A 14,794-nucleotide genomic window follows, 5' to 3' on the forward strand; every position below is an offset into this window, starting at 1 on the left:
AATCGGATTATATGATAGTAATCTAGCCCTAGCACGTTATAACTACAGTGGTATAAATGAACCTAGCTCGAACTAATAAGGATATGTTCGTGTTTTGTATACTTATTTTTAAAGGTCTGATTCGTGTTTAAATTTGTATATTCATGTTCGAGTTTATTTATTTATTTTTAAAAATATTTGTGTTTGTTTATTTATTATTTACGAACTTGTTCGTTTAATGTCACGAACATGTTTATTGATTTGCTCACGAATATACTCATTTAGCGTTCATGAATATTTTCGTTTAGTGTTCACTAAATGTTCGTTAGTGTTCGATTAGTGTTCGTCTAGTATTTATTTATATGTTTAATTCTTAATTGGCTTAATACAAAAATAAGTGTTCAAATTATGGAAAAAATATTTTAGTGTCTAAAGATTTTTTCGCTAAATTTATGTGTTAAAAATATGTGCTTAAACGTTTTGTCTCGAAAAAGCATTTATTTTTAAATTTTTTAATAATAAAAATAATATTTTTAATTAAAAAATAAAAAGTTTAATTTATTCATAAAAAACCCAAAACTTTTACTGAAATTATAAAAAATACCCTAAAAACTAAAATCTCTAATTTCAACCCATTATCAATCGTTGTCGATCATTTCCGGCCGCCATCGTCATCGCCGAACAGTCACCCACCCGTCGCCACCCACCTATTGATCAATCGTCGTCCTTACCGTCACCTAAAATCCCTAAATCTAAAATCCCCAATATAGAAATCCCTAATTCTCAATTTTAATTTTCTAACCCAAACGGTGGTCGACCATCACCGTCGTCATCGAATGATTGGGTTTTGATCATAATAGCACGATAGTTCGAATGGTAGCGGCGTTGTGGCTTATGGATGTCGAAATCGACCAAAATCGACGAAGAACAGTGACGGTATCCGACGAACCTTTGAATGTTTTTCCACTGCAAGCGGTAACTGTTAAAAACATTTTTGATATTTCGATATAACAAATTAAGTTAAATGAATTTTAAGATTTTTACAAATGATTTTACAATTTATATTCGATTCAATTTATCGAATATCAAATTATTACTCCAAGTCTTTGAAGATCAATTTTAATCCTTACTAAATGTGTAAAATTGTGATTTGTACTTAAACTATTTTTGAAACAATTTTCACAAAGTATTTTGAACCAAAATCAAGCCTTAAATCAATTTTCAAAGGCATCACCGATGCATCAATACCATGCATCGATGCATCAATGAATAAATTGAAACATCGAATGCATTCCATGCACCGATGCACTCTCCATGCATCGATGCACTCTGATTTAATTAAAACATCGAATGCATTTGATGCATCGATATATAATCCATGCATCGATGCACCAGGCTATTTTTCAAACATCGAATGCACTTCATGCATCGATGCACTCTTAGTGCACCAATGCACTAGGAGTCCAACGGTCAAAATATTTGAAATTTTACACTGATGCACCGATGCATAATGGTCATGCATCGATGCATGAGACTCTCCCACCCAGAAAATTAATTGTTTTCACACAATAACGGCTCTATTGACTCCACTAATTATCACCAACATTCAAAATTGATTCAAGGAGTATTTAAACAAGTTTAGAAGCCATTGATCAACAACAAGAAACATCAAGCAATTAGAATCAAGAGAGAATCAAATAGAAAGTATCAAACCTCAAGTTTGAGCATTTCAAGCCTATTTTTCATTCAATATTCATTTTGCTTTCAAGAACACTTATTGTGCTCAATTGTATTTATTCTTGAGTGTTCTTTCTTTGTTCTAGAATTGTACAAACATATTTTCATTGTGAGGTTTTTCTTGTAAGTTTGCAAATTTGTATTTCTCTTTGAGAAAAGAGTGTTCTTAAGAATTGGGGTATATTCTTGAGGGAGTTGTAAGGTTATCTCTTTGGCCTCAAAAGAAAGAACAAATTAGTGAATTTGTTGGAAAATCCTTAGTGTGGATAGCTAAGGTAGTGGACGTAGACTTTGTTTGATAAAGTCGAACCACTCTAAATCGAAGTGCAATTTCTTTCAATTTTCTGCAAAAGCTTCCACCAAAATTTTTATTGCCAATTCAACCCCCTCTTGGCCGATTCTATCAATCGATTAACTCAACAATTGGTATCAGAGCCTCACTCATTTGAAGGTTTAATCGCCTCTTGAGTCGATCCGGGAAGAGTTAAATCGATAAAGATGGCGTCTACTTCCGGTTCATTCTCCATGGAAGAATCCAGACCTATTGACATGCCTCCACACTTCAATGGAACAAATTATCGTCATTGGAAGAGGTGTATGATGATATTCATCAAAGCATTTGATATGGAAGCTTGGATGATAATCAAGAAAGGATATTCCTCTCCTACTAAGAAGGCAAAGAAGTGGAGTGTTCAAGAACGGAAGGAAGCTCAACAAAACTCAAAGACTATGCACATGTTGTGTTGTGCAATTGATCCTAATGTATATAAAGGAGTTTCTTCTTGTTCAAGTGCCAAGGAAATGTGGGATAAGCTTGAGGAGATCTATAGAGACAAGGAAGAAGAAGAACCAATAAAAGTGATGCCTCTATTAGCTCTCACAGAGCCAAAGGTATCTTCTAACTCAAATATATCAAATTCAAAATCTTTTAATGAGTTACAAGATGCTTATGATAAATTATTTTCGGAGTTTGAGACCATGAACTCCAAATACAATAAATTGATTTCTAAATTTATTGCTAAAAATGATCTTCTTTTGAAAGCTAAAACAGACTTGGAAAATCAAAATGAAATGTTGAGAAAGTAGTTAGAGCTTTCAAAAATAAAATCTGAAAACTTTGAAAAAGAAATTTTCAAATTAAACAAACTTCTTCTAGAAATGAAAATGGATTTTGAAAATAAAAATGGAATCTTGAAGAAGGATTTAGAACCCTCAAAAATGAAATTTGAAAGTATTGAAAAAGAAAATTTCAATTTGAAAGATAAGCTTGAATGTTTAACAAGAGAAAAAGAGATCATTCTAAATAATTCATCTAGTTCAATAATGAAAATATGTTCACATTGTCATTATCATGGTCATAAGGAACATACTTGTCCTTTAAAGAAAGGAAAACGATTTAAAATTAGACAAGTATGGGTTCCAAAAGGAACAAGAGGCATTGAAACTAATGTTCAAGGATCCAAAGCAATTTGGATACCAAAATCTACTTAAATGTCTCTTGTAGGTGTGTGAGAGCAATTATGATAAAGATGATTATATTCAAGATGCTCTAAGCCACACATAAAAAGGGAATGGGTAACCTCTAAACTTAATGTTTTTATTATTTGGTTGCTCATTTAGTTTATGCATGCATGAGGTTTTAAAATGTTGAATTATGTTTTATCTCATGTATGTTGAAAAATATTGTATGATGAACATGGTAATTTTTGGTAATGCTTTATAAACTAGTTCATCATATTAATTTTTTGGTCAAAATTGTTTTTTAAAAGGTAATTGATATCTCTTTAACAATTGATATCGATTTTTCAAGAACTTTGGTTTTGCAAAATTTTGACCTGAAATTTTTTCTTAATGTTTATGCATAGATTTTTTGTTTAAATATTATAAAGTTTTAATGCATAACATTTTCAAAAACTTTATGCATGTTCTCTTAATCTCTATAATCAACATTGCATAATGTTTTATATGTGAATGGGTTAAAAGCATAATCTTTTGAAAAATAAATTTGATAAAAGATACAATGTTTTATTTTAAATAATTGCAAAATTGATTAACATTGCATCTATTTTCGATTATGCTTGTTGGTCATAAAATAGGGATATATATATATATATATATATATATACATGGTGCATTTAGATTCTTTTGATATGACTAATTTATGCCTAGTTGCTAAGGATGAACATGATAGTTGGTTATGGCATAGGAGACTAGGACATGCTAGTATGAGTGTTTTGCAACGGTTAATTCAAGGAGACCTAGTAAGAGGGTTGCCTAAGCTTAAATTTGATAATGATAAAATATGTGATGCTTGTGCTAAAGGAAAACAAAAGCGAGTTTCTTTTAAATCCATTAATGATGTATCAACTAGTAGAGTTTTACAATTGATCCATTTAGATCTTTTTGGGCCAACTAGAACTACTAGCTTGGGTGGAAAACAATATGCATTTGTCTTGGTAGATGACTATTCTAGATATACTTGGGTTCTATTTTTAAGTACTAAATATGAAGCATTATAACAATTCATCACGTTTTCAAAAGTAATCCAAAATAAAAAAGGTTACTCTATAACTAGTGTTAGGAGTGATCATGGAACTGAATTTAAAAATCTTGGATTTATTGAATTTTGTAACTCTAACGGTATTAGTCATAATTTTTCAGTACCTAGAACCCCTCAACAAAATGGAGTTGTTGAGAGGAAAAATCGAACTTTAGAAGAAATGGCTAGAACCATGCTTTGTGAAAATAATTTGCCAAAATATTTTTGGGCGGAAGCCACAAATACCGCTTGTTATGTTGTAAATCGAGTAATGATTAGGCCAATTTTAAAGAAAACTCCATATGAAATTTTCAAAAATAAAAAGCCTAACATTAGTTATTTTCATCCTTTTGGATGTAAATGTTTTGTTTTAAACAACGGTAAAGAAAACCTTGGCAAATTTGATGCTAAAAGTGATGAAGGAATTTTTATGGGTTATTCCTTAAATTATAAAGCCTATCGTGTATTTAATAAAAGAACTTTAGTTGTAGAAGAGTATATACATGTTGTTTTCGATGATAATCCCCTTCCGAGGAAGGATTCTTGTGTGAATAATGATGTAGGTGTTATAAATACAAATGACATTAGACATGACGTTGGAGAACCATCATCAAAGGAAGAAACAAAAAATGAGGAAACTCATGATCCTCTTGAGAATCCAACCATTGAAGAAAGGGAAGTATCTTATCCAAGAGATTACAACTATGTCAAGGATGGTGAAATTATAGGTGATCCATCCAAAGGGGTAACAACTCGATCTTCTCTTAGAAATATTTGTAAATAGAGCCTAAGAATATTAAAGAAGCATTAAATGATGAACATTGGATTATGGCTATGCAAGAAGAGTTAAATCAATTTGAGAGAAGTAAAGTATGGACATTAGTTGAAAGGCCTAGTAATAAATCTACTGTAGGTACTAGATGGGTATTTAGGAATAAGCTTGATCAGAGTGGTAATATAGTGAGAAACAAGGCTAGACTTGTTGCTCAAGGGTATACTCAAGAAGAGGGCATAGACTATGATGAAACATACGCTCCAGTAGCTAGGATGGAAGCAATTAGAATGTTATTAGCATTTGCATGTTTCAATGAATTTAAATTATATCAAATGGATGTTAAAAGTGCATTTTTAAATGGTTTTATAAAAGAAGAAGTGTATGTGGAACAACCTCCAGGTTTTGAAGATTCAAATTTTCCGGATCATGTTTTAAAATTGACAAAAGCTCTTTATGGTTTAAAGTAAGCTCCTAGAGCTTGGTATGAAAGATTGCCAAATTTTTTAATTGAAAAAGGTTTTTCAAAAGGGAAGGTTGACACTACATTGTTTTTGAAGCATAAAGGTAAAGATTTATTAGTAGTTCAAATTTATGTTGATGATATAATATTTGGTTCTACTAATGATGTTCTTTGCCAAGAATTTTCTAAGCTAATGCAAAGTGAGTTTGAGATGAGCATGATGGGGGAGCTCTCATATTTCTTGGGACTCCAAATCAAGCAAAGAAAAGATGGCATCTTCATCAATCAAGCTAAGTACGTCAAGGATATGCTCAAGAAATTTGGATTGGAAAATGGGAAACCCTATGCCACTCCAATGAGTTCTTCTACAAAACTTGACTTGGATGAAGGAGGTAAATGTGTGGATGTTAAATTATATAGATCCATGATTGGTTCATTGCTTTATCTAACTGCAAGTAGACTGAATATTCTGTTTAGTATTTGCTTGTGTGCTAGGTTTCAATCATGTCCTAAAGAATCACATTTACTAGCTGTTAAGAGGATCTTTAGATACCTTAAGGACACTCCTAGTATAGGACTTTGGTATCCTAGAGACTCTAGCTTTAGCTTGCATGCCTTCTCAGATACGGATTATGGAGAATGCAAATTAGATAGGAAAAACACCTCCGGTACTTGCCAATTCCTTGGAAATATGCTAATTTCTTGGTTTTCAAAGAAACAAAATTGTGTTGCATTATCTACCACTGAAGCAGAATACAATTCAGCTGGTAGTTGTTGTGCACAAGTTTTATGGATGAAACAACAACTTTTAGATTATGGAATTGAAGTAAGTACTATTCCTATCAAGTGTGACAATACTAGTGCTATTTGTCTCACTAAAAATCCCATCCAAAACTCTAGAACTAAACATATTGAAATTAGACATCACTTCATTAGAGACCATGTCGCTAAGAAAGATGTAGCTCTAGAAATTGTTGATACTTTGCACCAATTAGCGGATATTTTTACAAAACCCTTAGATAAGGAAAGATTTTGGACACTTAGGAGAGAATTAGGTTTAACTGACATATCTTCACTTAGTGTTTAAAATAATTTTAGCACTTTTAATAAATATTGAAAATTGCTTATAATAATAATCTTTGATTACATTCTTGCTATCAGTTAGGGGAGTTTATGATTCTTAGTAAAAATTAAAATTATGTTCAAATAAAGTTTAAAGATTAATTTGATAGATTGAACATAATTAATTTTGATATATGAGTTGCCAATACCACTAGAGCCAAATAATTTAGCATTTTAAGTGATTAAAATGGATTTTTGACATTTTTGTGCTTAATGCACCGATGCACTTAATAATGCATCAATGCATCCCTTTGAATGTGCATCGATGCATCCACATGAAGCACCGATGCATGCCTTGAATGTGCATCGATGCACAAGACCATGCATCGATGCATCCGTCGGGTTTTTGGTTAAAAACCCTTATTCTCTTTATTTTTCTCAAAACCCTTTAAACACTCCCTCAACCGTTCGTCCCTCTCTATCTAAAAACTCCATTCTTGCTCAAAATCAACGATTTTTCGTCGGATTCTTCAAGTTTTTCATCTCCCAAACCTGCTTTTATCATCAAATCGTGCAAAACATCTCTTCATCCCTCTCAATCTGAAATTTTTCAAGGTAATATTTCAAAAACCTCTACTTTATTGGTTTTTGATTTTAGAACTAGTTCTGATTAGTTCTAGGATGAACATTATATCGGGCATTGATTGTTTGATGATTAGAAACTCAATTTTACAACTAATTTCATCAAAAACTCACAAATTTTCAAGATTTTTTTATTTTCGAAATAAAAAAAATCAAATTCTGAAATTAATTTTTAAATTTGATGTTTTTGATACATCTTATAATTTTTACAAACATTATTTTCAAATAGTTTTTCAAAACCTTGCCCATTAGGATTCGATTTAGAGAACCTTGAATTATTAAGGACTCAATTGAGTTTTGGGATTGATTATTGCACATACATGTGTTTTCAATTTGCAGGTTATATTTCTTATTCCGACTCATTTACCATGTCTAATCCTAAACGTCCTAGGACTTCCTCTAGTCGTTCACATCGTCCTTCCATTCCTCTACCTCCTAATCTCGTTCCTCAAACTTCTAGTGGCCTATTGAGTTCCTGTTTCAATATGCCAGAGTGTCGTAGAAACGACCTTTACAATAGATATATTGAGTCATTCCAATCCTATAGAATTCGGGAAGAACGTATTCCCTCGCTTCAAGCCATGAACAAAATTGACTTTGAATACCTCCCAATTCTTAAACAATGGAAGTTTGATAAACTTTTTTCGCTTCAACCTATCGTCTTCCACCAATTAGTCCGCATTTTCTATTCCAATGCGGTCTGTATTCAAAATCAAACCCAATGTGGAACCATCGGAATTAGATCATATCTTCTAGGACAGTACATTGTTGTTGATTCCGCAACTATTGCTTCTCATTTCGGGTTAGATGATGATGGTGTGTTTGACGAAAAAGAATCTGTGGCTTATCCCTATACTCCTAATGCTAGTGTCAGTACCCTTCAAACCCATCACGAACGTTTCCTTCATTTTATTATTTCTTGGTGGTTTCGTCCTTCTGCTGGTAGGTACTCCACTCTACGTGCTAGGGATTTATGGTGGATATATTGTATTAAAAATAAAATCAAAATAAATCTTCCACAGGTCATTTTTAGTCAACTAGTAGACATCGTAAACATTGTTCCTTCTAAACATGTTGAAACATTAGCCTACGGATGTCTACTTAGTAACATGTTTGTCAAATTTGGTCTAGACGTTTCTCTCGACACTCCCATTCCTCTCCAAAATCAAATCAATCTCACTTCTTTAAAGAAAGCGGATTGGATTCAAGATGAACGCACCGGTTTTTGGGTCTTCCGACCAAATAAACAAACTCCGGGAGATAGTTCTTCTCGTGCTCCTCCTCCTCCTCCGGCTGTGAATGTTGATCCCGAGCTTCAAGGGATATTTCAAGATATTGACGATCCAACTAATGCACCGGAACCCGCTCGGCAAGAAGATCAAACACCACCTTATTTCCGATCTTTTTTAGAGGCATTTGATCTACGATTTGCTTCCATGGAGTCTCAGATTACTGAGTTTCAGAGGGAGATGCATGATCGTATGGATGCTTTGACTCTTAAAGTTCGAGCTCATTATCATTCTCCTCCCGATCCTCCGATGGAGTAGATTTGTATTTCTTGTCATGCTTTCTTAAATTTAAAACTTGGATTGATTTTGATATTTCTGGTTTGTTTGTTTTTAGATACTTTGACTTTGATTGGTTGTTGAATGTTTGGACTTATTTTATATTTATGGATGCTTGAACTTAATATATATATATTTGGTTTGGTTAAATTTTCTTATTTTTGCATCATTAGACATATATGACCAATTATCCATTGCATGTTATATGAATATTGATTTATGAAACTAATGGCTAACCTCTCTTTTGATTGTGATCTTAGCAGCTTATAATTAATAAATCAATTGGCTTAAGTTTTTCAAAACATTCTTGTTTAAAACGTTTTATAGAGTCTTTTTGATTTAACAAAAAGGGGGAGAAGATGTGTGTCATAGTAAGGGGGAGTAATTTTTCAAAAGTTGATTTCAAAAATAATTTTCTAAATCTTAAAATTTCCCAAGTGTTTTGTTATATCAAAAAGGGGGAGATTGTTAAAAACATTTTTGATATTTCGATATAACAAATTAAGTTAAATGAATTTTAAGATTTTTACAAATGATTTTACAATTTATATTCGATTCAATTTATCGAATATCAAATTATTACTCCAAGTCTTTGAAGATCAATTTTAATCCTTACTAAATGTGTAAAATTGTGATTTGTACTTAAACTATTTTTGAAACAATTTTCACAAAGTATTTTGAACCAAAATCAAGCCTTAAATCAATTTTTCAAAGGCATGCACCGATGCATCAATACCATGCATCGATGCATCAATGAATAAATTGAAACATCGAATGCATTCCATGCACCAATGCACTCTCCATGTATCGATGCACTCTGATTTAATTAAAACATCGAATGCATTTGATGCATCGATGTACAATCCATGCATCGATGCACCAGGATATTTTTCAAACATCGAATGCACTTCATGCATCAATGCACTCTTAGTGCACCGATGCACTAGGAGTCCAACGGTCAAAATATTTGGAATTTTACACTGATGCACCGATGCATAATGGTCATGCATCGATGCATGAGACACTCCCACCCAGAAAATTAATTGTTTTCACACAATAACGGCTCTATTAACTCCACTAATTATCACCAACGTTCAGAATTGATTCAAGGAGTATTTAAACAAGTTTAGAAGCCATTGATCAACAACAAGAAACATCAAGCAATTATAATCAAGAGAGAATCAAAGAGAAAGCATCAAACCTCAAGTTTGAGCATTTCAAGCCTATTTTTCATTCAATATTCATTTTGCTTTCAAGAACACTTATTGTGCTCAATTGTATTTATTCTCGAGTGTTCTTTCTTTGTTATAGAATTGTGCAAACATATTTGCCTTGTGAGGCTTTTCTTGTAAGTTTGCAAATTTGTATTTCTCTTTGAGAAAAGAGCGTTCTCAAGAATTGGGGTATTAAGGTTATCTCTTTGGCCTCAAAAGAAAGAACAAATTAGTGAATTTGTTGGAAAATCCTTAGTGTGGATAGCTAAGGTAATGGACATAGACTTTGGTTGATAAAGTCGAACCACTCTAAATCGCTGTGCAATTTCTTTCAATTTTCTGCAAAAGCTTCCACCAAAATTTTTATTGCCAATTCACCCTCTCTTGGCCGATTCCGTCAATCGATTAACTCAACAGTAACATATAACGACGAAAGGTTAACATAGGATTGATTGGGAGTCGATACCGATGCTGATGATGGTGGCGATGGGTCACCACTGCTAACCAACGGCTATGGAAGAGGAAAGGGGGAAGGGAGAAGGGCACATGGCTACTATTAGATATGGGCATGAGTTAGGTTGGGTCAGATTTTCGGTCCACCCAACCTGAATCCGCCCTAATTTTTTGAGATAAAATTTGAACTTGATCTAACCCGACTCGAAATAATATATTCATTAAAAATGTTATTTTTATTTAATAAAAATAGGAAAATATTTGAAATAAAATAATATATAAAGGGGTATTATTGTAAGTATCCCTAAATATATAAGGTAAAATTGTATTTTTTCGGGTCGATTATTTTCACCCTAAATCTAAAACTATTGATTTCCATCCATAGAATAATCTTTTTGCCCAAATTCAACATTGGTAGCCAAAAACTTAAAAAAAATCAAAGTGATTATTTTTTCGGTTGTCGTCCTAGTTTCTCAAGGTTTTTCCCTGACTAATCCAGACTGATCTGTATCACACACTTAGTTTTGGTGGTTAAATCTCTCAACAAGATTTTTTTGCATACACGAGGACTCGCATTCGAAACCTGATTAAGCAATATCATTTTACTTATCATTTGAACCAACCTCGGTGATTGGTCTATCTAGTCATACATAAACAATTATCCACATTATGTCTAAAATTAAATACCACCAAACTAAGATAAACAACTTTTCCTTCTTCATTGCAAGGGAAATGCGAATAGTAGTTGGAATATGTATTTTAGTTTCAGCTGCCATTCATTCATATATGTAACAACAACCATTTTATGCTTCATTAATATGTCAAGATTAGTATATCATTGCAGAAAGATGTGAAAAACACAGAAGTAAAACAAATACAAAGAATATAAAAGCAAATATATGAGGTTTTATGGGAGATTTTGTCTTATTTTCAGTAGGAATAACATCGGAAATGCTCGAATGCAGCCGTCCTTCCGGTCGAGCATTGGCTACCCTGCTAACTTCCTGGGGGTCACCTACATCCTTGTCAATGGATCTCCTATTTGAGTGATCACTTGATTGATGTTGCTCTACCGGAGTGACCTCAGACGATGGAAATTCATGTTTCTCGCCAGCACCGGTCTTCGCACTTGATCGATCCTCGGTGATTGAATAAACGATTCTCTTCTCATCTAATACCCCTGTTACCGATGCCGATGAAACATTTTTCTTGCTATATGTACCACCTAGTTTAGTACTTGACATTGATGTGTTTGGTGATGAAACAACACTAGGACCGTCTATGCTTCTCCAAGAGGCGCTATCACCTGTGCCGAAATTACTATTTGAAGAGCTATCAATGGTGCTACTGTCTGTGTCTTCAGTATCAGTTGAAAAGCTGTAAGACGAAGTGCTGTTCGTTTCAGGGAAACGTGTAATGATCTTGCTCGATTTAGGGTCTGAAGCTTTTTGAATTTGCTCTTGCAAGGTCTTTTTTGATGTTTTTTGAATTCAGGCCTCAAGCAAGCATTGAGCCAGCGTTGATGCACTAGTTCCTCAACCATGGAGAATCTCTTCTGCAGTCGTTCGACTTCGTTCGAGAGGTCCCCATTGGCATGTCTCAGTTCACTAATCTTGGCAATAGTCTTGATCTGTAACAACACCAGTTAAGAGGAAACATTTTCAGATTCAAGCAGTGATGTGTTCTGCTATTTTGTTCCTTGAGGTGCATTACACTTTCGAGTATGAACTTCGTGGACCGAACATGAACATGAAAGTTAACACGAACACGAACACGGGCAATAATAATTTATGCTATAGCTAATAGTGAAATTTGAAGTTAGCAAGAAAAGAAATCAAAACTTAAATTTACCTCTTTCATGTCAGAAAGTACATATACTTTGGCATGCGCATCATATAACTTAAATGAAATTTCTCTGTTTTCTAACTCAAGATCTTTGTTCATCTTTCTCATCCTATGGACCTGTAATTCGATATCTTTAATAGCTTCGATTCACTTTTTGACCGAAGCATCTCGAGCCGAGGTTTCATTGGATGGAAATCCAGATAATTGCTCTTGAAGAACAAACATTTGCCTCTTCATCTGGCTAGCATTGCCATTTTTATATGCATTTCCACTATCAATTTCTTCTCAATCTCTAGTTGCTTCACTTCCAAGCTACCCTGCATTGTAATCTCTTTAAGATCCTTTATCTCATCCCTAAGAGCAAATATTGTGAATTCGAGTTTTTCGATTAATGCAATTTTGTCATCTAAATTCCTCTACAGGCAAGCAATGTAATATAGATTTTCTTTCAGACTATACAACTCGAGCAGTCTCATTTCGAGTGTCGATTTCGCAGTCTCCAACTCGCTTACAAGATTCTACAAATGCTCAGGGTTTTTATCGGTTCTCTTGTGAATCAAGTTTGGGGTTAATTCCACTTCCATGTTCTTGCTGTTGAACACTTCGGTCCCCTCATCCAGCACCTCCTCTTCTTGCAGGAGCTTGCTTTTTTCATTTCCTAAATGCATGCCAATAAATTAGCTATATATATATGCGCGTGCATGTATGTATGTATGCATGCATGCATGCATGTGTGTGAACTGACCGGAGAGCAGAGAATGTTGCTTCTTTAAGTGGTGCTTTCTGGTGACCGGAGAAACGAAAACGGCGGCAAACGAAGCGAAAATGTAGATGCTGACCCGGAATATCATTTAGGCTTAGGTGGTGTTTGTTTTTACTGTGTAAGGTCTGCAAAGCTCTTATGTCTGCGCCGCGCAGACCACGCGCAGACATTGGGCTTCGCAGACCGTTTATTTTTTAGAAGACAGAAGCTCTTCTAATGTATGTGCGTGGTCTACGCGGCGCAGATGTAGCCTTATGTCTGTAGACGTCTTCTAACCTCTTCAAAGTGGTTTTATATTTAATTTTATATTATGTTTGATTTTAATTTTAATGTTAATTTTTTAAATAAATTAAATATTAATGTTTAATATTATATTATAGATATTAATTTTAATATTAAATTTTTAAATAAATTAATTTTTTTAATATTATATTATAGATATTTAATTTTATATCATATAAATTATTTTATATATTATTAAAATTTTATATTTATTTTAATTATTTTGATTTAAGTTTAAATATAATATTTTTTTGGATTTGTTATTTTTAAATTATATTTAAACTTTTTATACAAAATATAAGTATTTTGATTTATTTTAAAATATAGATTGATTTATTTTAAATAATTTATTAGTATGGATTGATTTATTTTAAAATATGGATTGATTTATTTTAAATAATTTATTAGTATGGATTGATTTATTTTAAAATATGAATTGATTTATTATTGTAGTTGTATGGATTGATTTATTTTAAATAATTTATTAGTATGGATTGATTTATTTTAAAATATGGATTGATTTATTTTAAATAATTTATTAGTATGAATTGATTTTTTTTTAAAATATGAATTGATTTATTATTGTAGTTGTATGGATTGATTTATATTAAATAATTTATTAGTATGTATTGATTTATTTTAAAATATGGGTTGATTTATTTTAAATAATTTATTAGTATAGATTGATTTATTTTAAAATATGAATTGATTTATTATTGTAGTTGTATGAATTGATTTATTTTAAATAATTTAATAGTATGGATTGATTTATTTTAAAATATGGGTTGATTTATTATTGTAGTTGTATGGATTGATTTATTTTAAATAATTTATTAGTATAGATTGATTTATTTTAAAATATGGATTGATTTATTATTGTAGTTGTATGGATTGATTTATTTTAAATAATTTATTAGTATGGAATGATTTATTTTAAATAATTTATTAGTATGTATTGATTTATTTTAAAATATGAATTGATTTATTTTAAATAATTTATTAGTATGGATTGATTTATTTTAAAATATGGATTGATTATTTTAAATAATTTATTAGTATGGATTGATTTATTTTAAATAATTTATTAGTATGTATTGATTTATTTTAAATAATTTATTAGTATGGATTGATTTATTTTAAAATATTGATTGATTTATTTTAAATAATTTATTAGTATGGATTGATTTATTTTAAAATATGGATTGATTTATTTTAAATAATTTATTATTATAGTTGTATGGATTATTTAAATTTCAGTATTGTAAAACTAAAATTATTTAAATCTCAGTATTGCAAAACTCTTTTAAGTTTAAGAAATCAGTTTATTTATATTTCAGTTCATTTTAGCAATCTGCAGACGTTAAAAAACAAACAGTCATCTTCTTGCAGACTGCAAACTTTTGGTCCACCTCTTTTGCTGCAGATGCCTGCAAATGTGGTCCGCAGACTGCAGACCTTTTACCTCTGCAAAAACAAAC

The sequence above is a fragment of the Hibiscus syriacus genome, unplaced genomic scaffold, assembly GCF_006381635.1.
Source record: "Hibiscus syriacus cultivar Baekdansim isolate YM2019G1 unplaced genomic scaffold, ASM638163v2 tig00112988_pilon, whole genome shotgun sequence".
In the NCBI taxonomy this organism is placed as follows: Eukaryota; Viridiplantae; Streptophyta; class Magnoliopsida; order Malvales; family Malvaceae; genus Hibiscus; species Hibiscus syriacus.